The following is a 22,365-nucleotide window of genomic DNA, read 5'->3' on the forward strand; positions in this document are numbered from 1 at the left end:
GCTCTGTGTTCTGTTAATTCATCTCACAGAGTTACATCTTTCCCTTCAAGAAGCCTTTCGCTAAGGCTGTTCTTGTGGAATTGGCAAAGGGATATTTGGAAGCCCATAGACGGCTATGTTGAAAAAGGAAATATCTTCCGTTCAAAACTGGAAAGAAGCTTTCTGAGAAACTGCTCTGTGTTCTGTGAATCCATCTCACAGAGTTACATCTTTCCCTTCAAGAAGCCTTTCGCTTAGGCTGTTCTTGTGGAATTGGCAAAGGGATATTTGGAAGCCCTTAGACGGCTATGGTGAAAAAGGAAATATCTTCCGTTCAAAACTGGAAAGAAGCTTTCTGAGAAACTGCTCTGTGTTCTGTGAATTCATCTCACAGAGTTACATCTTTCCCTTCAAGAAGCCTTTCGCTAAGGCTGTTCTTGTGGAATTGGCAAAGCGATATTTGGAAGCCCATAGAGGCCTATGGTGAAAAAGGAAATATCTTCCGTTCAAAACTGGAAAGAAGCTTTCTGAGAAACTGCTATGTGTTCTGTGAATTCATCTCACAGAGTTACATCTTTCCCTTCAAGAAGCCTTTCGCTAAGGCTGTTCTTGTGGAATTGGCAAAGCGATATTTGGAAGCCCATAGAGGGCTATGGTGAAAAAGGAAATATCTTCCGTTCAAAACTGGAAAGAAGCTTTCTGAGAAACTGCTCTGTGTTCTGTGAATTCATCTCACAGAGTTACATCTTTCCCTTCAAGAAGCTTTTCGCTAAAGCTGTTCTTGTGGAATTGGCAAAGGGATATTTGGAAGCTCATAGAGGCCTATGGTGAAAAAGGAAATATCTTCCGTTCAAAACTGGAAAGAAGCTTTCTGAGACACTGCTCTGTGTTCTGTGAATTCATCTCACAGAGTTACATCTTTCCCTTCAAGAAGCCTTTCGCTAAGGCTGTTCTTGTGGAATTGGCAAAGGGATATTTGGAAGCCCATAGAGGGCTATGGTGAAAAAGGAAATATCTTCCGTTCAAAACTGGAAAGAAGCTTTCTGAGAAACTGCTCTGTTTTCTGTTAATTCATCTCACAGAGTTACATCTTTCCCTTCAAGAAGCCTTTCGCTAAGGCTGTTCTTGTGGAATTGGCAAAGGGATATTTGGAAGCCCATAGACGGCTATGTGGAAAAAGGAAATATCTTCCGTTCAAAACTGGAAAGAAGCTTTCTGAGAAACTGCTCTGTGTTCTGTGAATTCATCTCACAGAGTTTCATCTTTCCCTTCAAGAAGCCTTTCGCTAAGGCTGTTCTTGTGGAATTGGCAAAGGGATATTTGGAATCCCATAGAGGCCTATGGTGAAAAAGGAAATATCTTCCGTTCAAAACTGGAAAGAAGCTTTCTGAGAAACTGCTCTGTGTTCTGTGAATTCATCTCACAGAGTTACATCTTTCCCTTCAAGAAGCCTTTCGCTAAGGCTGTTCTTGTGGAATTGGCAAAGGGATATTTGGAAGCCCATAGAGGGCTATGGTGAAAAAGGAAATATCTTCCGTTCAAAACTGGAAAGAAGCTTTCTGAGAAACTGCTCTGTGTTCTGTGAATTCATCTCACAGAGTTACATCTTTCCCTTCAAGAAGCCTTTCGCTAAGGCTGTTCTTGTGGAATTGGCAAAGCGATATTTGGAAGCCCATAGAGGGCTATGGTGAAAAAGGAAATATCTTCCGTTCAAAACTGGAAAGAAGCTTTCTGAGAAACAGCTCTGTGTTCTGTGAATTCATCTCACAGAGTTACATCTTTCCCTTCAAGAAGCCTTTCGCTAAGGCTGTTCTTGTGGAATTGGCAAAGGGATATTTGGAAGCCCTTAGACGGCTATGGTGAAAAAGGAAATATCTTCCGTTCAAAACTGGGAAGAAGCTTTCTGAGAAACTGCTCTGTGTTCTGTGAATTCATCTCACAGAGTTACATCTTTCCCTTCAAGAAGCCTTTCGCTAAGGCTGTTCTTGTGGAATTGGCAAAGGGATATTTGGAAGCCCATAGAGGCCTATGGTGAAAAAGGAAATATCTTCCGTTCAATATGGAAAGAAGCTTTCTGTGACACTGCTCTGTGTTCTGTGAATTCATCTCACAGAGTTACATCTTTCCCTTCAAGAAGCCTTTCGCTAAGGCTGTTCTTGTGGAATTGGCAAAGGGATATTTGGAAGCCCATAGAGGCCTATGGTGAAAAAGGAAATATCTTCCGTTCCTACTGGAAAGAAGCTTTCTGAGAAACTGCTCTGTGTTCTGTGAATTCATCTCACAGAGTTACATCTTTCCCTTCAAGAAGCCTTTCGCTAAGGCTGTTCTTGTGGAATTGGCAAAGGGATATTTGGAAGCCCATAGACGGCTATGGAGAAAAAGGAAATATCTTCCGTTCAAAACTGGAAAGAAGCTTTCTGAGAAACTGCTCTGTTTTCTGTTAATTCATCTCACAGAGTTACATCTTTCCCTTCAAGAAGCCTTTCGCTAAGGCTGTTCTTGTGGAATTGGCAAAGGGATATTTGGAAGCCCATAGACGGCTATGTGGAAAAAGGAAATATCTTCCGTTCAAAACTGGAAAGAAGCTTTCTGAGAAACTGCTCTGTGTTCTGTGAATTCATCTCACAGAGTTACATCTTTCCCTTCAAGAAGCCTTTCGCTAAGGCTGTTCTTGTGGAATTGGCAAAGGGATATTTGGAATCCCATAGAGGCCTATGGTGAAAAAGGAAATATCTTCCGTTCAAAACTGGAAAGAAGCTTTCTGAGAAACTGCTCTGTGTTCTGTGAATTCATCTCACAGAGTTACATCTTTCCCATCAAGAAGCCTTTCGCTAAGGCTGTTCTTGTGGAATTGGCAAAGGGATATTTGGAAGCCCATAGAGGGCTATGGTGAAAAAGGAAATATCTTCCGTTCAAAACTGGAAAGAAGCTTTCTGAGAAACTGCTCTGTGTTCTGTGAATTCATCTCACAGAGTTACATCTTTCCCTTCAAGAAGCCTTTCGCTAAGGCTGTTCTTGTGGAATTGGCAAAGCGATATTTGGAAGCCCATAGAGGGCTATGGTGAAAAAGGAAATATCTTCCGTTCAAAACTGGAAAGAAGCTTTCTGAGAAACAGCTCTGTGTTCTGTGAATTCATCTCACAGAGTTACATCTTTCCCTTCAAGAAGGCTTTCGCTAAGGCTGTTCTTGTGGAATTGGCAAAGGGATATTTGGAAGCCCTTAGACGGCTATGGTGAAAAAGGAAATATCTTCCGTTCAAAACTGGAAAGAAGCTTTCTGAGAAACTGCTCTGTGTTCTGTGAATTCATCTCACAGAGTTACATCTTTCCCTTCAAGAAGCCTTTCGCTAAGGCTGTTCTTGTGGAATTGGCAAAGGGATATTTGGAAGCCCATAGAGGCCTATGGTGAAAAAGGAAATATCTTCCGTTCAATATGGAAAGAAGCTTTCTGTGACACTGCTCTGTGTTCTGTGAATTCATCTCACAGAGTTACATCTTTCCCTTCAAGAAGCCTTTCGCTAAGGCTGTTCTTGTGGAATTGGCAAAGGGATATTTGGAAGCCCATAGAGGCCTATGGTGAAAAAGGAAATATCTTCCGTTCCTAATGGAAAGAAGCTTTCTGAGAAACTGCTCTGTGTTCTGTGAATTCATCTCACAGAGTTACATCTTTCCCTTCAAGAAGCCTTTCGCTAAGGCTGTTCTTGTGGAATTGGCAAAGGGATATTTGGAAGACCATAGACGGCTATGGAGAAAAAGGAAATATCTTCCGTTCAAAACTGGAAAGAAGCTTTCTGAGAAACTGCTCTGTGTTCTGTGAATTCATCTCACAGAGTTACATCTTCCCCTTCAAGAAGCCTTTCGCTAAGGCTGTTCTTGTGGAATTGGCAAAGGGATATTTGGAAGCCCATAGAGGCCTATGGTGAAAAAGGAAATATCTTCCGTTCAAAACTGGAAAGAAGCTTTCTGAGAAACTGCTCTGTGTTCTGTGAATTCATCTCACAGAGTTACATCTCTCCCTTCAAGAAGCCTTTCGCTAAGGCTGTTCTTGTGGAATTGGCAAAGGGATATGAGGAAGCCCATAGAGGGCTATGGTGAAAAAGGAAATATCTTCCGTTCAAAACTGGAAAGAAGCTTTCTGAGAAACTGCTCTGTGTTCTGTGAATTCATCTCACAGAGTTACATCTTTCCCTTCAAGAAGCCTTTCGCTAAGGCTGTTCTTGTGGAATTGGCAAAGGGATATTTGGAAGCCCATAGAGGGCTATGGTGAAAAAGGCAATATCTTCCGTTCAAAACTAGAAAGAAGCTTTCTGAGAAACTGCTCTGTGTTCTGTGAATTCAACTCACAGAGTTACATCTTTCCCTTCAAGAAGCCTTTCGCTAAGGCTGTTCTTGTGGAATTGGCAAAGGGATATTTGGAAGCCCATAGAGGCCTATGGTGAAAAAGGAAATATCTTCCGTTCAATATGGAAAGAAGCTTTCTGTGACACTGCTCTGTGTTCTGTGAATTCATCTCACAGAGTTACATCTTTCCCTTCAAGAAGCCTTTCGCTAAGGCTGTTCTTGTGGAATTGGCAAAGGGATATTTGGAAGCCCATAGACGGCTATGGAGAAAAAGGAAATATCTTCCGTTCAAAACTGGAAAGAAGCTTTCTGAGAAACTGCTCTGTGTTCTGTGAATTCATCTCACAGAGTTACATCTTCCCCTTCAAGAAGCCTTTCGCTAAGGCTGTTCTTGTGGAATTGGCAAAGGGATATTTGGAAGCCCATGGAGGCCTATGGTGAAAAAGGAAATATCTTCCGTTCAAAACTGGAAAGAAGCTTTCTGAGAAACTGCTCTGTGTTCTGTGAATTCATCTCACAGAGTTACATCTTTCCCTTCAAGAAGCCTTTCGCTAAGGCTGTTCTTGTGGAATTGGCAAAGGGATATTTGGAAGCCCATAGAGGGCTATGGTGAAAAAGGAAATATCTTCCGTTCAAAACTGGAAAGAAGCTTTCTGAGAAACTGCTCTGTGTTCTGTGAATTCATCTCACAGAGTTACATCTTTCCCTTCAAGAAGCCTTTCGCTAAGGTTGTTCTTGTATAATTGGCAAAGGGATATTTGGAAGCCCATAGAGGGCTATGGTGAAAAAGGAAATATCTTCCGTTCAAAACTGGAAAGAAGCTTTCTGAGAAACTGCTCTGTGTTCTGTTAATTCATCTCACGGAGTTACATCTTTCCCTTCAAGAAGCCTTTCGCTAAGGCTGTTCTTGTGGAATTGGCAAAGGGATATTTGGAAGCCCATAGAGGCCTATGGTGAAAAAGGAAATATCTTCCGTTCAAAACTGGAAAGAAGCATTCTGAGAAACTGCTCTGTGTTCTGTGAATTCATCCCACAGAGTTACATCTTTCCCTTCAAGAAGCCTTTCGCTAAGGCTGTTCTTGTGGAATTGGCAAAGGGATATTTGGAAGCCCATAGAGGCCTATGGTGAAAAAGGAAATATCTTCCGTTCAAAACTGGAAAGAAGCTTTCTGAGAAACTGCTCTGTGTTCTCTGAATTCATCTCACAGAGTTACATCTTTCCCTTCAAGAAGCCTTTCGCTAAGGTTGTTCTTGTATAATTGGCAAAGGGATATTTGGAAGCCCATAGAGGGCTATGGTGAAAAAGGAAATATCTTCCGTTCAAAACTGGAAAGAAGCTTTCTGAGAAACTGCTCTGTGTTCTGTTAATTCATCTCACGGAGTTACATCTTTCCCTTCAAGAAGCCTTTGGCTAAGGCTGTTCTTGTGGAATTGGCAAAGGGATATTTGGAAGCCCATAGAGGGCTATGGTGAAAAAGGAAATATCTTCCGTTCAAAACTGGAAAGAAGCTTTCTGAGAAACGGCTCTGTGTTCTGTGAATTCATCTCACAGAGTTACATCTTTCCCTTCAAGAAGCCTTTCGCTAAGGCTGCTCTTGTGGAATTGGCAAAGGGATATTTGGAAGCCCATAGAGGCCTATTGTGAAAAAGGAAATATCTTCCGTTCAAAACTGGAAAGAAGCTTTCTGAGAAACTGCTCTGTGTTCTGTGAATTCATCTCACAGAGTTACATCTTTCCCTTCAAGAAGCCTTTCGCTAAGGCTGTTCTTGTGGAATTGGCAAAGGGATATTTTGAAGCTCATAGAGGCCTATGGTGAAAAAGGAAATATCTTCCGTTCAAAACTGGAAAGAAGCTTTCTGAGACACTGCTCTGTGTTCTGTGAATTCATCTCACAGAGTTACATCTTTCCCTTCAAGAAGCCTTTCGCTAAGGCTGCTCTTGTGGAATTGGCAAAGGGATATTTGGAAGCCCATAGAGGGCTATGGTGAAAAAGGAAATATCTTCCGTTCAAAACTGGAAAGAAGCTTTCTGAGAAACTGCTCTGTTTCCTGTTAATTCATGTCACAGAGTTACATCTTTCCCTTCAAGAAGCCTTTCGCTAAGGCTGTTCTTGTGGAATTGGCAAAGGGATATTTGGAAGCCCATAGACTGCTATGTTGAAAAAGGAAATATCTTCCGTTCAAAACTGGAAAGAAGCTTTCTGAGAAACTGCTCTGTGTTCTGTGAATTCATCTCACAGAGTTACATCTTTCCCTTCAAGAAGCCTTTCGCTAAGGCTGTTCTTGTGGAATTGGCAAAGGGATATTTGGAAGCCCATAGAGGCCTATGGTGAAAAAGGAAATATCTTCCGTTCAAAACTGGAAAGAAGCTTTCTGAGAAACTGCTCTGTGTTCTGTGAATTCATCTCACAGAGTTACATCTTTCCCTTCAAGAAGCCTTTCGCTAAGGCTGCTCTTGTGGAATTGGCAAAGGGATATTTGGAAGCCCATAGAGGCCTATTGTGAAAAAGGAAATATCTTCCGGTCAAAACTGTAAAGAAGCTTTCTGAGAAACTGCTCTGTGTTCTGTGAATTCATCTCACAGAGTTACATCTTTCCCTTCAAGAAGCCTTTCGCTAAGGCTGTTCTTGTGGAATTGGCAAAGGGATATTTGGAAGCCCATAGAGGGCTATGGTGAAAAAGGAAATATCTTCCGTTCAAAACTGGAAAGAAGCTTTCTGAGAAACTGCTCTGTGTTCTGTGAATGCATCTCACAGAGTTACATCTTTCCCTTCAAGAAGCCTTTCGCTAAGGCTGTTCTTGTGGAATTGGCAAAGGGATATTTGGAAACCCATAGACGGCTATGTTGAAAAAGGAAATATCTTCCGTTCAAAACTGGAAAGAAGCTTTCTGAGAAACTGCTCTGTGTTCTGTGAATTCATCTCACAGAGTTACATCTTTCCCTTCAAGAAGCCTTTCGCTAAGGCTGTTCTTGTGGAATTGGCAAAGGGATATTTGGAAGCCCATAGAGGCCTATGGTGAAAAAGGAAATATCTTCCGTTCAAAACTGGAAAGAAGCTTTCTGAGAAACTGCTCTGTGTTCTGTGAATTCATCTCACAGAGTTACATCTTTCCCTTCAAGAAGCCTTTCGCTAAGGCTGTTCTTGTGGAATTGGCAAAGGGATATTTGGAAGCCCATAGAGGGCTATGGTGAAAAAGGAAATATCTTCCGTTCAAAACTGGAAAGAAGCTTTCTGAGAAACTGCTCTGTGTTCTGTGAATTCATCTCACAGAGTTACATCTTTCCCTTCAAGAAGCCTTTCGCTTAGGCTGTTCTTGTGGAATTGGCAAAGCGATATTTGGAAGCCCATAGAGGGCTATGGTGAAAAAGGAAATATCTTCCGTTCAAAACTGGAAAGAAGCTTTCTGAGAAACAGCTCTGTGTTCTGTGAATTCATCTCACAGAGTTACATCTTTCCCTTCAAGAAGCCTTTCGCTAAGGCTGTTCTTGTGGAATTGGCAAAGGGATATTTGGAAGCCCTTAGGCGGCTATGGTGAAAAAGGAAATATCTTCCGTTCAAAACTGGAAAGAAGCTTTCTGAGAAACTGCTCTGTGTTCTGTGAATTCATCTCACAGAGTTACATCTTTCCCTTCAAGAAGCCTTTCGCTAAGGCTGTTCTTGTGGAATTGGCAAAGGGATATTTGGAAGCCCATAGAGACCTATGGTGAAAAAGGAAATATCTTCCGTTCAATATGGAAAGAAGCTTTCTGTGACACTGCTCTGTGTTCTGTGAATTCATCTCACAGGGTTACATCTTTCCCTTCAAGAAGCCTTTCGCTAAGGCTGTTCTTGTGGAATTGGCAAAGGGATATTTGGAAGCCCGTAGAGGCCTATGGTGAAAAAGGAAATATCTTCCGTTCCAAACTGGAAAGAAGCTTTCTGAGAAACTGCTCTGTGTTCTGTGAATTCATCTCACAGAGTTACATCTTTCCCTTCAAGAAGCCTTTCGCTAAGGCTGTTCTTGTGGAATTGGCAAAGGGATATTTGGAAGCCCATAGACGGCTATGGAGAAAAAGGAAATATCTTCCGTTCAAAACTGGAAAGAAGCTTTCTGAGAAACTGCTCTGTGTTCTGTGAATTCATCTCACAGAGTTACATCTTCCCCTTCAAGAAGCCTTTCGCTAAGGCTGTTCTTGTGGAATTGGCAAAGGGATATTTGGAAGCCCATAGAGGCCTATGGTGAAAAAGGAAATATCTTCCGTTCAAAACTGGAAAGAAGCTTTCTGAGAAACTGCTCTGTGTTCTGTGAATTCATCTCACAGAGTTACATCTTTCCCTTCAAGAAGCCTTTCGCTAAGGCTGTTCTTGTGGAATTGGCAAAGGGATATTTGGAAGCCCATAGAGGGCTATGGTGAAAAAGGAAATATCTTCCGTTCAAAACTAGAAAGAAGCTTTCTGAGAAACTGCTCTGTGTTCTGTGAATTCATCTCACAGAGTTACATCTTTCCCTTCAAGAAGCCTTTCGCTAAGGTTGTTCTTGTATAATTGGCAAAGGGATATTTGGAAGCCCATAGAGGGCTATGGTGAAAAAGGAGATATCTTCCGTTCAAAACTGGAAAGAAGCTTTCTGAGAAACTGCTCTGTGTTCTGTTAATTCATCTCACGGAGTTACATCTTTCCCTTCAAGAAGCCTTTCGCTAAGGCTGTTCTTGTGGAATTGGCAAAGGGATATTTGGAAGCCCATAGAGGCCTAAGGTGAAAAAGGAAATATCTTCCGTTCAAAACTGGAAAGAAGCTTTCTGAGAAACTGCTCTGTGTTCTGTGAATTCATCCCACAGAGTTACATCTTTCCCTTCAAGAAGCCTTTCGCTAAGGCTGTTCTTGTGGAATTGGCAAAGGGATATTTGGAAGCCCATAGAGGGCTATGGTGAAAAAGGAAATATCTTCCGTTCAAAACTGGAAAGAAGCTTTCTGAGAAACTGCTCTGTGTTCTCTGAATTCATCTCACAGAGTTACATCTTTCCCTTCAAGAAGCCTTTCGCTAAGGTTGTTCTTGTATAATTGGCAAAGGGATATTTGGAAGCCCATAGAGGGCTATGGTGAAAAAGGAAATATCTTCCGTTCAAAACTGGAAAGAAGCTTTCTGAGAAACTGCTCTGTGTTCTGTTAATTCATCTCACGGAGTTACATCTTTCCCTTCAAGAAGCCTTTCGCTAACGCTGTTCTTGTGGAATTGGCAAAGGGATATTTGGAAGCCCATAGAGGGCTATGGTGAAAAAGGAAATATCTTCCGTTCAAAACTGGAAAGAAGCTTTCGGAGAAACTGCTCTGTGTTCTGTGAATTCATCTCACTGAGATACATCTTTCCCTTCAAGAAGTCCTTCGCTAAGGCTGTTCTTGTGGAATTGGCAAAGGGATATTTGGAAGCCCATAGAGGCCTATGGTGAAAAAGGAAATATCTTCCGTTCAAAACTGGAAAGAAGCTTTCTGAGAAACTGCTCTGTGTTCTGTGAATTCATCTCACAGAGTTACATCTTTCCCTTCAAGAAGCCTTTCGCTAAGGCTGTTCTTGTGGAATTGGCAAAGGGATATTTGGAAGCCCATAGAGGGCTATGGTGAAAAAGGAAATATCTTCCGTTCAAAACTGGAAAGAAGCTTTCTGAGAAACTGCTCTGTGTTCTGTGAATTCATCTCACAGAGTTACATCTTTCCCTTCAAGAAGCCTTTCGCTAAGGTTGTTCTTGTATAATTAGCAAAGGGATATTTGGAAGCCCATAGAGGGCTATGGTGAAAAAGGAAATATCTTCCGTTCAAAACTGGAAAGAAGCTTTCTGAGAAACTGCTCTGTGTTCTGTGAATTCATCTCACGGAGTTACATCTTTCCCTTCAAGAAACCTTTCGCTAAGGCTGTTCTTGTGGAATTGGCAAAGGGATATTTGGAAGCCCATAGAGGCCTATGGTGAAAAAGGAAATATCTTCCGTTCAAAACTGGAAAGAAGCTTTCTGAGAAACTGCTCTGTGTTCTGTAAATTCAACCCACGGAGTTACATCTTTCCCTTCAAGAAGCCTTTCGCTAAGGCTGTTCTTGTGGAATTGGAAAAGGGATATTTGGAAGCCCATAGAGGGCTATGGTGAAAAAGGAAATATCTTCCGTTCAAAACTGGAAAGAAGCTTTCTGAGAAACTGCTCTGTGTTCTCTGAATTCATCTCACAGAGTTACATCTTTCCCTTCAAGAAGCCTTTCGCTAAGGTTGTTCTTGTATAATTGGCAAAGGGATATTTGGAAGCCCATAGAGGGCTATGGTGAAAAAGGAAATATCTTCCGTTCAAAACTGGAAAGAAGCTTTCTGAGAAACTGCTCTGTGTTCTGTGAATTCATCTCACAGAGTTACATCTTTCCCTTCAAGAAGCCTTTCGCTAAGGCTGCTCTTGTGGAATTGGCAAAGGGATATTTGGAAGCCCATAGAGGCCTATTGTGAAAAAGGAAATATCTTCCGTTCAAAACTGGAAAGAAGCTTTCTGAGAAACTGCTCTGTGTTCTGTGAATTCATCTCACAGAGTTACATCTTTCCCTTCAAGAAGCCTTTTGCTAAGGCTGTTCTTGGGGAATTGGCAAAGGGATATTTGGAAGACCATAGAGGCCTATGGTGAAAAAGGAAATATCTTCCGTTCAAAACTGGAAAGAAGCTTTCTGAGAAACTGTTCTGTGTTCTGCTAATTCATCTCACAGAGTTACATCTTTCCCTTCAAGAAGCCTTTCGCTAAGGCTGTTCTTGTGGAATTGGCAAAGGGATATTTGGAAGCCCATAGAGGGCTATGGTGAAAAAGGAAATATCTTCCGTTCAAAACTGGAAAGAAGCTTTCTGAGAAACTGCTCTGTGTTCTGTTAATTCATCTCACAGAGTTACATCTTTCCCTTCAAGAAGCCTTTCGCTAAGGCTGTTCTTGTGGAATTGGCAAAGGGATATTTGGAAGCCCATAGACGGCTATGGAGGAAAAGGAAATATCTTCCGTTCAAAACTGGAAAGAAGCTTTCTGAGAAACTGCTCTGTGTTCTGTGAATTCATCTCACTGAGTTACATCTTTCCCTTCAAGAAGTCTTTCGCTAAGGCTGTTCTTGTGGAATTGGCAAAGGGATATTTGGAAGCCCATAGAGGCCTATGGTGAAAAAGGAAATATCTTCCGTTCAAAACTGGAAAGAAGCTTTCTGAGAAACTGCTCTGTGTTCTGTGAATTCATCTCACAGAGTTACATCTTTCCCTTCAAGAAGCCTTTCGCTAAGGCTGTTCTTGTGGCATTGGCAAAGGGATATTTGGAAGCCCATAGAGGGCTATGGTGAAAAAGGAAATATCTTCCGTTCAAAACTGGAAAGAAGCTTTCTGAGAAACTGCTCTGTGTTCTGTGAATTCATCTCACAGAGTTACATCTTTCCCTTCAAGAAGCCTTTCGCTAAGGCTGTTCTTGTGGAATTGGCAAAGGGATATTTGGAAGCCCATAGAGGGCTATGGTGAAAAAGGAAATATCTTCCGTTCAAAACTGGAAAGAAGCTTTCTGAGAAACTGCTCTGTGTTCTGTTAATTCATCTCACGGAGTTACATCTTTCCCTTCAAGAAACCTTTCGCTAAAGCTGTTCTTGTGGAATTGGAAAAGGGATATTTGGAAGCCCATGGAGGGCTATGGTGAAAAAGGAAATATCTTCCGTTCAAAACCGGAAAGAAGCTTTCTGAGAAACTGCTCTGTGTTCTGTGAATTCATCTCACAGAGTTACATCTTTCCCTTCAAGAAGGCTTTCGCTAAGGCTGCTCTTGTGGAATTGGCAAAGGGATACTTGGAAGCCCATAGAGGCCTATTGTGAAAAAGGAAATATCTTCCGTTCAAAACTGGAAAGAAGCTTTCTGAGAAACTGCTCTGTGTTCTGTGAATTCATCTCACAGAGTTACATCTTTCCCTTCAAGAAGCCTTTTGCTAAGGCTGTTCTTGTGGAATTGGCAAAGGGATATTTGGAAGCCCATAGAGGCCTATGTTGAAAAAGGAAATATCTTCCGTTCAAAACTGGAAGGAAGCTTTCTGAGAAACTGTTCTGTGTTCTGCTAATTCATCTCACAGAGTTACATCTTTCCCTTCAAGAAGCCTTTCGCTAAGGCTGTTCTTGTGGAATTGGCAAAGGGATATTTGGAAGCCCATAGAGGGCTATGGTGAAAAAGGAAATATCTTCCGTTCGAAACTGGAAAGAATCTTTCTGAGAAACTGCTCTGTGTTCTGTGAACTCATCTCACAGAGTTACATCTTTCCCTTCAAGAAGCCTTTCGCTAAGGCTGTTCTTGTGGAATTGGCACAGGGATATTTGGAAGCCCATAGAGGCCTATGGTGAAAAAGGAAATATCTTCCGTTCAAAACTGGAAAGAAGCTTTCTGAGAAACTGCTCTGTGTTCTGTGAATTCATCTCACAGAGTTACATCTTTCCCTTCAAGAAGCCTTTCGCTAAGGCTGTTCTTGTGGAATTGGCAAAGGGATATTTGGAAGCCCATAGAGGGCTATGGTGAAAAAGGAAATATCTTCCGTTCAAAACTGGAAAGAAGCTTTCTGAGAAACTGCTCTGTGTTCTGTTAATTCATCTCACAGAGTTACATCTTTCCCTTCAAGAAGCCTTTCGCTAAGGCTGTTCTTGTGGAATTGGCAAAGGGATATTTGGAAGCCCATTGACGGCTATGGAGAAAAAGGAAATACCTTCCGTTCAAAACTGGAAAGAAGCTTTCTGAGAAACTGCTCTGTGTTCTGTGAATTCATCTCACAGAGTTACATCTTTCCCTTCAAGAAGCCTTTCGCTAAGGCTGTTCTTGTGGAATTGGCAAAGGGATATTTGGAAGCCCATAGAGGCCTATGGTGAAAAAGGAAATATCTTCCGTTCAAAACTGGAAAGAAGCTTTCTGAGAAACTGCTCTGTGTTCTGTGAATTCATCTCACAGAGTTACATCTTTCCCATCAAGATGCCTTTCGCTAAGGCTGTTCTTGTGGAATTGGCAAAGGGGTATTTGGAAGCCCATAGAGGGCTATGGTGAAAAAGGAAATATCTTCCGTTCAAAACTGGAAAGAAGCTTTCTGAGAAACTGCTCTGTGTTCTGTGAATTCATCTCACAGAGTTACATCTTTCCCTTCAAGAAGCCTTTCGCTAAGGTTGTTCTTGTATAATTGGCAAAGGGATATTTGGAAGCCCATAGAGGGCTATGGTGAAAAAGGAAATATCTTCCGTTCAAAACTGGAAAGAAGCTTTCTGAGAAACTGCTCTGTGTTCTGTGAATTCATCTCACAGAGTTACATCTTTCCCTTCAAGAAGCCTTTCGCTAAGGCTGTTCTTGTGGAATTGGCAAAGGGATATTTGGAAGCCCATAGAGGCCTATGGTGAAAAAGGAAGTATCTTCCGTTAAAAACTGGAAAGAAGCTTTCTGAGAAACTGCTCTGTGTTCTTTGAATTCATCTCACAGAGTTACAACTTTCCCTTCAAGAAGCCTTTCGCTAAGGCTGTTCTTGTGGAATTGGCAAAGGGATATTTGGAAGCCCATAGAGGCCTATGGTGAAAAAGGAAATATCTTCCGTTCAAAACTGGAAAGAAGCTTTCTGAGAAACTGCTCTGTGTTCTGTGAATTCATCTCACAGAGTTACATCTTTCCCTTCAAGAAGCCTTCGCTAAGGCTGTTCTTGTGGAATTGGCAAAGGGATATTTGGAAGCCCATAGAGGGCTATGGTGAAAAAGGAAATATCTTCCGTTCAAAACTGGAAAGAAGCTTTCTGAGAAACTGCTCTGTGTTCTGTGAATTCATCTCACAGAGTTACATCTTTCCCTTCAAGAGGCCTTTCGCTAAGGCTGTTCTTGTGGAATTGGCAAAGCGATATTTGGAAGACCCTAGAGGGCTATGGTGAAAAAGGAAATATCTTCCGTTCAAAACTGGAAAGAAGCTTTCTGAGAAACTGCTCTGTGTTCTGTGAATTCATCTCACAGAGTTACATCTTTCCCTTCAAGAAGCCTTTTGCTAAGGCTGGTCTTGTGGAATTGGCAAAGGGATATTTGGAAGCCCATAGAGGGCTATGGTGAAAAAGGAAATATCTTCCGTTCAAAACTGGAAAGAAGCTTTCTGAGAAACTGCTCTGTGTTCTGCTAATTCATCTCACAGAGTTACATCTTTCCCTTCAAGAAGCCTTTCGCTAAGGCTGTTCTTGTGGAATTGGCAAAGGGATATTTGGAAGCCCATAGAGGGCTATGGTGAAAATGGAAATATCTTCCGTTCAAAACTGGAAAGAAGCTTTCTGAGAAACTGCTCTGTGTTCTGTGAATTCATCTCACAGAGTTACATCTTTCCCTTCAAGAAGCCTTTCGCTAAGGCTGTTCTTGTGGAATTGGCAAAGGGATATTTGGAAGCCCATAGAGGCCTATGGTGAAAAAGGAAATATCTTCCGTTCAAAACTGGAAAGAAGCTTTCTGAGAAACTGCTCTGTGTTCTGTGAATTCATCTCACAGAGTTACATCTTTCCCTTCAAGAAGCCTTTCGCTAAGGCTGTTCTTGTGGAATTGGCAAAGGGATATTTGGAAGCCCATAGAGGGCTATGGTGAAAAAGGAAATATCTTCCGTTCAAAACTGGAAAGAAGCTTTCTGAGAAACTGCTCTGTGTTCTGTGAATTCATCTCACAGAGTTACATCTTTCCCTTCAAGAAGCCTTTCGCTAAGGCTGTTCTTGTGGAATTGGCAAAGGGATATTTGGAAGCCCATAGAGGCCTATGGTGAAAAAGGAAATATCTTCCGTTCAATATGGAAAGAAGCTTTCTGTGACACTGCTCTGTGTTCTGTGAACTCATCTCACAGAGTTACATCTTTCCCTTCAAGAAGCCTTTCGCTAAGGCTGTTCTTGTGGAATTGGCAAAGGGATATTTGGAAGCCCATAGAGGGCTATGGTGAGAAAGGAAATATCTTCCGTTCAAAACTGGAAAGAAGTTTTCTGAGAAACTGCTCTGTGTTCTGTGAATTCATCTCACGGAGTTACATCTTTCCCTTCAAGAAGTCTTTCGCTAAGGCTGTTCTTGTGGAATTGGCAAAGGGATATTTGGAAGCCCATAGAGGGCTATGTTGAAAAAGGAAATATCTTCCGTTCAAAACTGGAAAGAAGCTTTCTGAGAAACTGCTCTGTGTTCTGTGAATTCATCTCACAGAGTTACATCTTTCCCTTCAAGAAGCCTTTCGCTAAGGCTGTTCTTGTGGAATTGGCAAAGGGATATTTGGAAGCCCATAGAGGCCTATGGTGAAAAAGGAAATATCTTCCGTTCAATATGGAAAGAAGCTTTCTGTGACACTGCTCTGTGTTCTGTGAATTCATCTCACAGAGTTACATCTTTCCCTTCAAGAAGCCTTTCGCTAAGGCTGTTCTTGTGGAATTGGCAAAGGGATATTTGGAAGCCCATAGAGGGCTATGGTGAGAAAGGAAATATCTTCCGTTCAAAACTGGAAAGAAGTTTTCTGAGAAACTGCTCTGTGTTCTGTGAATTCATCTCACGGAGTTACATCTTTCCCTTCAAGAAGTCTTTCGCTAAGGCTGTTCTTGTGGAATTGGCAAAGGGATATTTGGAAGCCCATAGAGGGCTATGTTGAAAAAGGAAATATCTTCCGTTCAAAACTGGAAAGAAGCTTTCTGAGAAACTGCTCTGTGTTCTGTGAATTCATCTCACAGAGCTACATCTTTCCCTTCAAGAAGCCTTTCGCTAAGGCTGTTCTTGTGGAATTGGCAAAGGGATATTTGGAAGCCCATAGAGGCCTATGGTGAAAAAGGAAATATCTTCCGTTCAAAACTGGAAAGAAGCTTTCTGAGAAACTGCTCTGTGTTCTGTGAATTCATCTCACAGAGTTACATCTTTCCCTTCAAGAAGCCTTTCGCTAGGGCTGTTCTTGTGGAATTGGCAAAGGGATATTTGGAAGCCCATAGAGGCCTATGGAGAAAAAGGAAATATCTTCCGTTCAAAACTGGAAAGAAGCTTTCTGAGAAACTGCTCTGTGTTCTGTGAATTCATCTCACGGAGTTACATCTTTCCCTTCAAGAAGCCTTTCGCTAAAGCTGTTCTTGTGGAATTGGCAAAGGGATATTTGGAAGCCCATAGAGGGCTATGGTGAAAAAGGAAATATCTTCCGTTCAAAACTGGAAAGAAACTTTCTGAGAAACTGCTCTGTGTTCTGTGAATTCATCTCACAGAGTTACATCTTTCCCTTCAAGAAGGGTTTCGCTAAGGCTGCTCTTGTGGAATTGGCAAAGGGATATTTGGAAGCCCATAGAGGCCTATGGTGAAAAAGGAAATATCTTCCGTTCAAAACTGGAAAGAAGCTTTCTGAGAAACTGCTCTGTGTTCTGTGAATTCATCTCACAGAGCTACATCTTTCCCTTCAAGAAGCCTTTCGCTAAGGCTGTTCTTGTGGAATTGGCAAAGGGATATTTGGAAGCCCATAGAGGCCTATGGTGAAAAAGGAAATATCTTCCGTTCAAAACTGGAAAGAAGCTTTCTGAGAAACTGCTCTGTGTTCTGTGAATTCATCTCACAGAGTTACATCTTTCCCTTCAAGAAGCCTTTCGCTAGGGCTGTTCTTGTGGAATTGGCAAAGGGATATTTGGAAGCCCATAGAGGCCTATGGAGAAAAAGGAAATATCTTCCGTTCAAAACTGGAAAGAAGCTTTCTGAGAAACTGCTCTGTGTTCTGTGAATTCATCTCACGGAGTTACATCTTTCCCTTCAAGAAGCCTTTCGCTAAAGCTGTTCTTGTGGAATTGGCAAAGGGATATTTGGAAGCCCATAGAGGGCTATGGTGAAAAAGGAAATATCTTCCGTTCAAAACTGGAAAGAAACTTTCTGAGAAACTGCTCTGTGTTCTGTGAATTCATCTCACAGAGTTACATCTTTCCCTTCAAGAAGGGTTTCGCTAAGGCTGCTCTTGTGGAATTGGCAAAGGGATATTTGGAAGCCCATAGAGGCCTATGGTGAAAAAGGAAATATCTTCCGTTCAAAACTGGAAAGAAGCTTTCTGAGAAACTGCTCTGTGTTCTGTGAATTCATCTCACAGAGTTACATCTTTCCCTTCAAGAAGCCTTTCGCTAAGGCTGCTCTTGTGGAATTGGCAAAGGGATATTTGGAAGCCCATAGAGGGCTATGGTGAAAAAGGAAATATCTTCCGTTCAAAACTGGAAAGAAGCTTTCTGAGAAACTGCTCTGTGTTCTGCTAATTCATCTCACAGAGTTATATCTTTCCCTTCAAGAAGCCTTTCGCTAAGGCTGTTCTTGTGGAATTGGCAAAGCGCTATTTGGAAGCCCATAGATGGCTATGGTGAAAAAGGAAATATCTTCCGTTCAAAACTGGAAAGAAGCTTTCTGAGAAACTGCTCTGTGTTCTGTGAATTCATCTCACAGAGTTACATCTTTCCCTTCAACAAGCCTTTCGCTAAGGCTGTTCTTGTGGAATTGGCAAAGGGATATTTGGAAGCCCATAGAGGCCTATGGTGAAAAAGGAAATATCTTCCGTTCAAAACTGGAAAGAAGCTTTCTGAGAAACTGCTCTGTGTTCTGTGAATTCATCTCACAGAGTTACATCTTTCCCTTCAAGAAGGCTTTCCCTAAGGCTGTTCTTGAGGAATTGGCAAAGGAATATGTGGAAGCCCATAGTGGGCTATGGTGAAAAAGGAAATATCTTCCGTTCAAAACTGGAAAGAAGCTTTCTGAGAAACTGCTCTGTGTTCTGTTAATTCATCTCACAGAGTTACATCTTTCCCTTCAAGAAGCCTTTCGCTAAGGCTGTTCTTGTGGAATTGGCAAAGGGATATTTGGAAGCCCATAGACGGCTATGTTGAAAAAGGAAATATCTTCCGTTCAAAACTGGAAAGAAGCTTTCTGAGAAACTGCTCTGTGTTCTGTGAATTCATCTCACAGAGTTACATCTTTCCCTTCAAGAAGCCTTTCGCTAAGGCTGTTCTTGTGGAATTGGCAAAGGGATATTTGGAAGCCCTTAGACGGCTATGGTGAAAAAGGAAATATCTTCCGTTCAAAACTGGAAAGAAGCTTTCTGAGAAACTGCTCTGTGTTCTGTGAATTCATCTCACAGAGTTACATCTTTCCCTTCAAGAAGCCTTTCGCTAAGGCTGTTCTTGTGGAATTGGCAAAGCGATATTTGGAAGCCCATAGAGGCCTATGGTGAAAAAGGAAATTTCTTCCGTTCAAAACTGGAAAGAAGCTTTCTGAGAAACTGCTCTGTGTTCTGTGAATTCATCTCACAGAGTTACATCTTTCCCTTCAAGAAGCCTTTCGCTAAGGCTGTTCTTGTGGAATTGGCAAAGCGATATTTGGAAGCCCATAGAGGCCTATGGTGAAAAAGGAAATATCTTCCGTTCAAAACTGGAAAGAAGCTTTCTGAGAAACTGCTCTGTGTTCTGTGAATTCATCTCACAGAGTTACATCTTTCCCTACAAGAAGCTTTTCGCTAAGGCTGTTCTTGTGGAATTGGCAAAGGGATATTTTGAAGCTCATAGAGGCCTATGGTGAAAAAGGAAATATCTTCCGTTCAAAACTGGAAAGAAGCTTTCTGAGACACTGCTCTGTGTTCTGTGAATTCATCTCACAGAGTTACATCTTTCCCTTCAAGAAGCCTTTCGCTAAGGCTGTTCTTGTGGAATTGGCAAAGGGATATTTGGAAGCCCATAGAGGGTTATGGTGAAAAAGGAAATATCTTCCGTTCAAAACTGGAAAGAAGCTTTCTGAGAAACTGCTCTGTTTTCTGTTAATTCATCTCACACAGTTACATCTTTCCCTTCAAGAAGCCTTTCGCTAAGGCTGTTCTTGTGGAATTGGCAAAGGGATATTTGGAAGCCCATAGACGGCTATGTTGAAAAAGGAAATATCTTCCGTTCAAAACTGGAAAGAAGCTTTCTGAGAAACTGCTCTGTGTTCTGTGAATTCATCTCACAGAGTTACATCTTTCCCTTCAAGAAGCCTTTCGCTAAGGTTGTTCTTGTATAATTGGCAAAGGGATATTTGGAAGCCCATAGAGGGCTATGTTGAAAAAGGAAATATCTTCCGTTCAAAACTGGAAAGAAGCTTTCTGAGAAACTGCTCTGTGTTCTGTGAATTCATCTCACAGCGTTACATCTTTCCCTTCAAGAAGCCTTTCGCTAAGGTTGTTCTTGTGGAATTGGCAAAGGGATATTTGGAAGCCAATATAGGGCTATGGTGAAAAAGGAAATATCTTCCGTTCAAAACTGGAAAGAAGCTTTCTGAGAAACTGCTCTGTGTTCTGTAAATTCATCTCACAGAGTTACATCTTTCCCTTCAAGAAGCCTTTCGCTAAGGCTGTTCTTGTGGAATTGGCAAAGGGATATTTGGAAGCCCATAGAGGCCTATGGTGAAAAATGAAATATCTTCCGTTCAAAACTGGAAAGAAGCTTTCTGTCACACTGCTCTGTGTTCTGTGAATTCATCTCACAGAGTTACATCTTTCCCTTCAAGAAGCCTTTCGCTAAGACTGTTCTTTTGGAATTGGCAAAGGGATATTTGGAAGCCCATAGAGGCCTATGGTGAAAAAGGAAATATCTTCCGTTCAAAACTGGAAAGAAGCTTTCTGAGAAACTGCTCTGTGTTCTGTTAATTCATCTCACGGAGTTACATCTTTCCCTTCAAGAAGCTTTTCGCTAAGGCTGTTCTTGTGGAATTGGCAAAGATATATTTGGAAGCCCATAGAGGGCTATGGTGAAAAAGGAAATATCTTCCGTTCAAAACTGGAAAGAAACTTTCTGAGAAACTGCTCTGTGTTCTGTTAATTCATCTCACAGAGTTACATCTTTCCCTTCAAGAAGCCTTTCGCTAAGGCTGCTCTTGTGGAGTTGGCAAAGGGATATTTGGAAGCCCATAGAGGCCTATGGTGAAAAAGGAAATATCTTCCGTTCAAAACTGGAAAGAAGCTTTCTGAGAAACTGCTCTGTGTTCTGTGAATTCATCTCACAGAGTTACATCTTTCCCTTCAAGAAGCCTTTTGCTAAGGCTGGTCTTGTGGAATTGGCAAAGGGATATTTGGAAGCCCATAGAGGGCTATGGTGAAAAAGGAAATATCTTCCGTTCAAAACTGGAAAGAAGCTTTCTGAGAAACTGCTCTGTGTTCTGCTAATTCATCTCACAGAGTTACATCTTTCCCTTCAAGAAGCCTTTCGCTAAGGCTGTTCTTGTGGAATTGGCAAAGGGATATTTGGAAGCCCATAGAGGGCTATGGTGAAAAAGGAAATATCTTCCGTTCAAAACTGGAAAGAAGCTTTCTGAGAAACTGCTCTGTGTTCTGTGAATTCATCTCACAGAGTTACATCTTTCCCTTCAAGAAGGCTTTCGCTAAGGCTGTTCTTGTGGAACTGGCAAAGGGATATGAGGAAGCCCATAGAGGGCTACGGTGAAAAAGGAAATATCTTTCGTTCAAAACTGGAAAGAAGCTTTCTGAGAAACTGCTCTGTGTTCTGTGAATTCATCTCACAGAGTTACATCTTTCCCTTCAAGAAGCCTTTCGCTAAGGCTGTTCTTGTGGAATTGGCAAAGGGATATTTGGAAGCCCATAGAGGCCTATGGTGAAAAAGGAAATATCTTCCGTTCAAAACTGGAAAGAAGCTTTCTGAGAAACTGCTCTGTGTTCTGTGAATTCATCTCACAGAGTTACATCTTTCCCTTCAAGAAGCCTTTCGCTAAGGCTGTTCTTGTGGAATTGGCAAAGGGATATTTGGAAGCCCATAGAGGGCTATGGTGAAAAAGGAAATATCTTCCGTTCAAAACTGGAAAGAAGCTTTCTGAGAAACTGCTCTGTGTTCTGTGAATTCATCTCACAGAGTTACATCTTTCCCTTCAAGAAGCCTTTCGCTAAGGCTGTTCTTGTGGAATTGGCAAAGCGATATTTGGAAGACCCTAGAGGGCTATGGTGAAAAAGGAAATATCTTCCGTTCAAAACTGGAAAGAAGCTTTCTGAGAAACAGCTCTGTGTTCTGTGAATTCATCTCACAGAGTTACATCTTTCCCTTCAAGAAGCCTTTCGCTAAGGCTGTTCTTGTGGAATTGGCAAAGGGATATTTGGAAGCCCTTAGACGGCTATGGTGAAAAAGGAAATATCTTCCGTTCAAAACTGGAAAGAAGCTTTCTGAGAAACTGCTCTGTGTTCTGTGAATTCATCTCACAGAGTTACATCTTTCCCTTCAAGAAGCCTTTCGCTAAGGCTGTTCTTGTGGAATTGGCAAAGGGATATTTGGAAGCCCATAGAGGCCTAAGGTGAAAAAGGAAATATCTTCCGTTCAATATGGAAAGAAGCTTTCTGTGACACTGCTCTGTGTTCTGTGAATTCATCTCACAGAGTTACATCTTTCCCTTCAAGAAGCCTTTCGCTAAGGCTGTTCTTGTGGAATTGGCAAAGGGATATTTGGAAGCCCATAGAGGGCTATGGTGAAAAAGGAAATATCTTCCGTTCAAAACTGGAAAGAAGCTTTCTGAGAAACTGCTCTGTGTTCTGTGAATTCATCTCACAGAGTTACATCTTTAACTTCAAGAAGCCTTTCGCTAGGGCTGTTCTTGTGGAATTGGCAAAGGGATATTTGGAAGCCCATAGAGGCCTATGGTGAAAAAGGAAATATCTTCCGTTCAAAACTGGAAAGAAGCTTTCTGAGAAACTGCTCTGTGTTCTGTGAATTCATCTCACGGAGTTACATCTTTCCCTTCAAGAAGCCTTTCGCTAAAGCTGTTCTTGTGGAATTGGCAAAGGGATATTTGGAAGCCCATAGATGGCTATGGTGAAAAAGGAAATATCTTCCGTTCAAAACTGGAAAGAAACTTTCTGAGAAACTGCTCTGTGTTCTGTGAATTCATCTCACAGAGTTACATCTTTCCCTTCAAGAAGCCTTTCGCTAAGGCTGCTCTTGTGGAATTGGCAAAGGGATATTTGGAAGCCCATAGAGGCCTATGGTGAAAAAGGAATTATCTTCCGTTCAAAACTGGAAAGAAGCTTTCTGAGAAACTGCTCTGTGTTCTGTG

The sequence above is a fragment of the Chlorocebus sabaeus genome, chromosome 7, assembly GCF_047675955.1.
Source record: "Chlorocebus sabaeus isolate Y175 chromosome 7, mChlSab1.0.hap1, whole genome shotgun sequence".
NCBI classification, from domain to species: domain Eukaryota; kingdom Metazoa; phylum Chordata; class Mammalia; order Primates; family Cercopithecidae; genus Chlorocebus; species Chlorocebus sabaeus.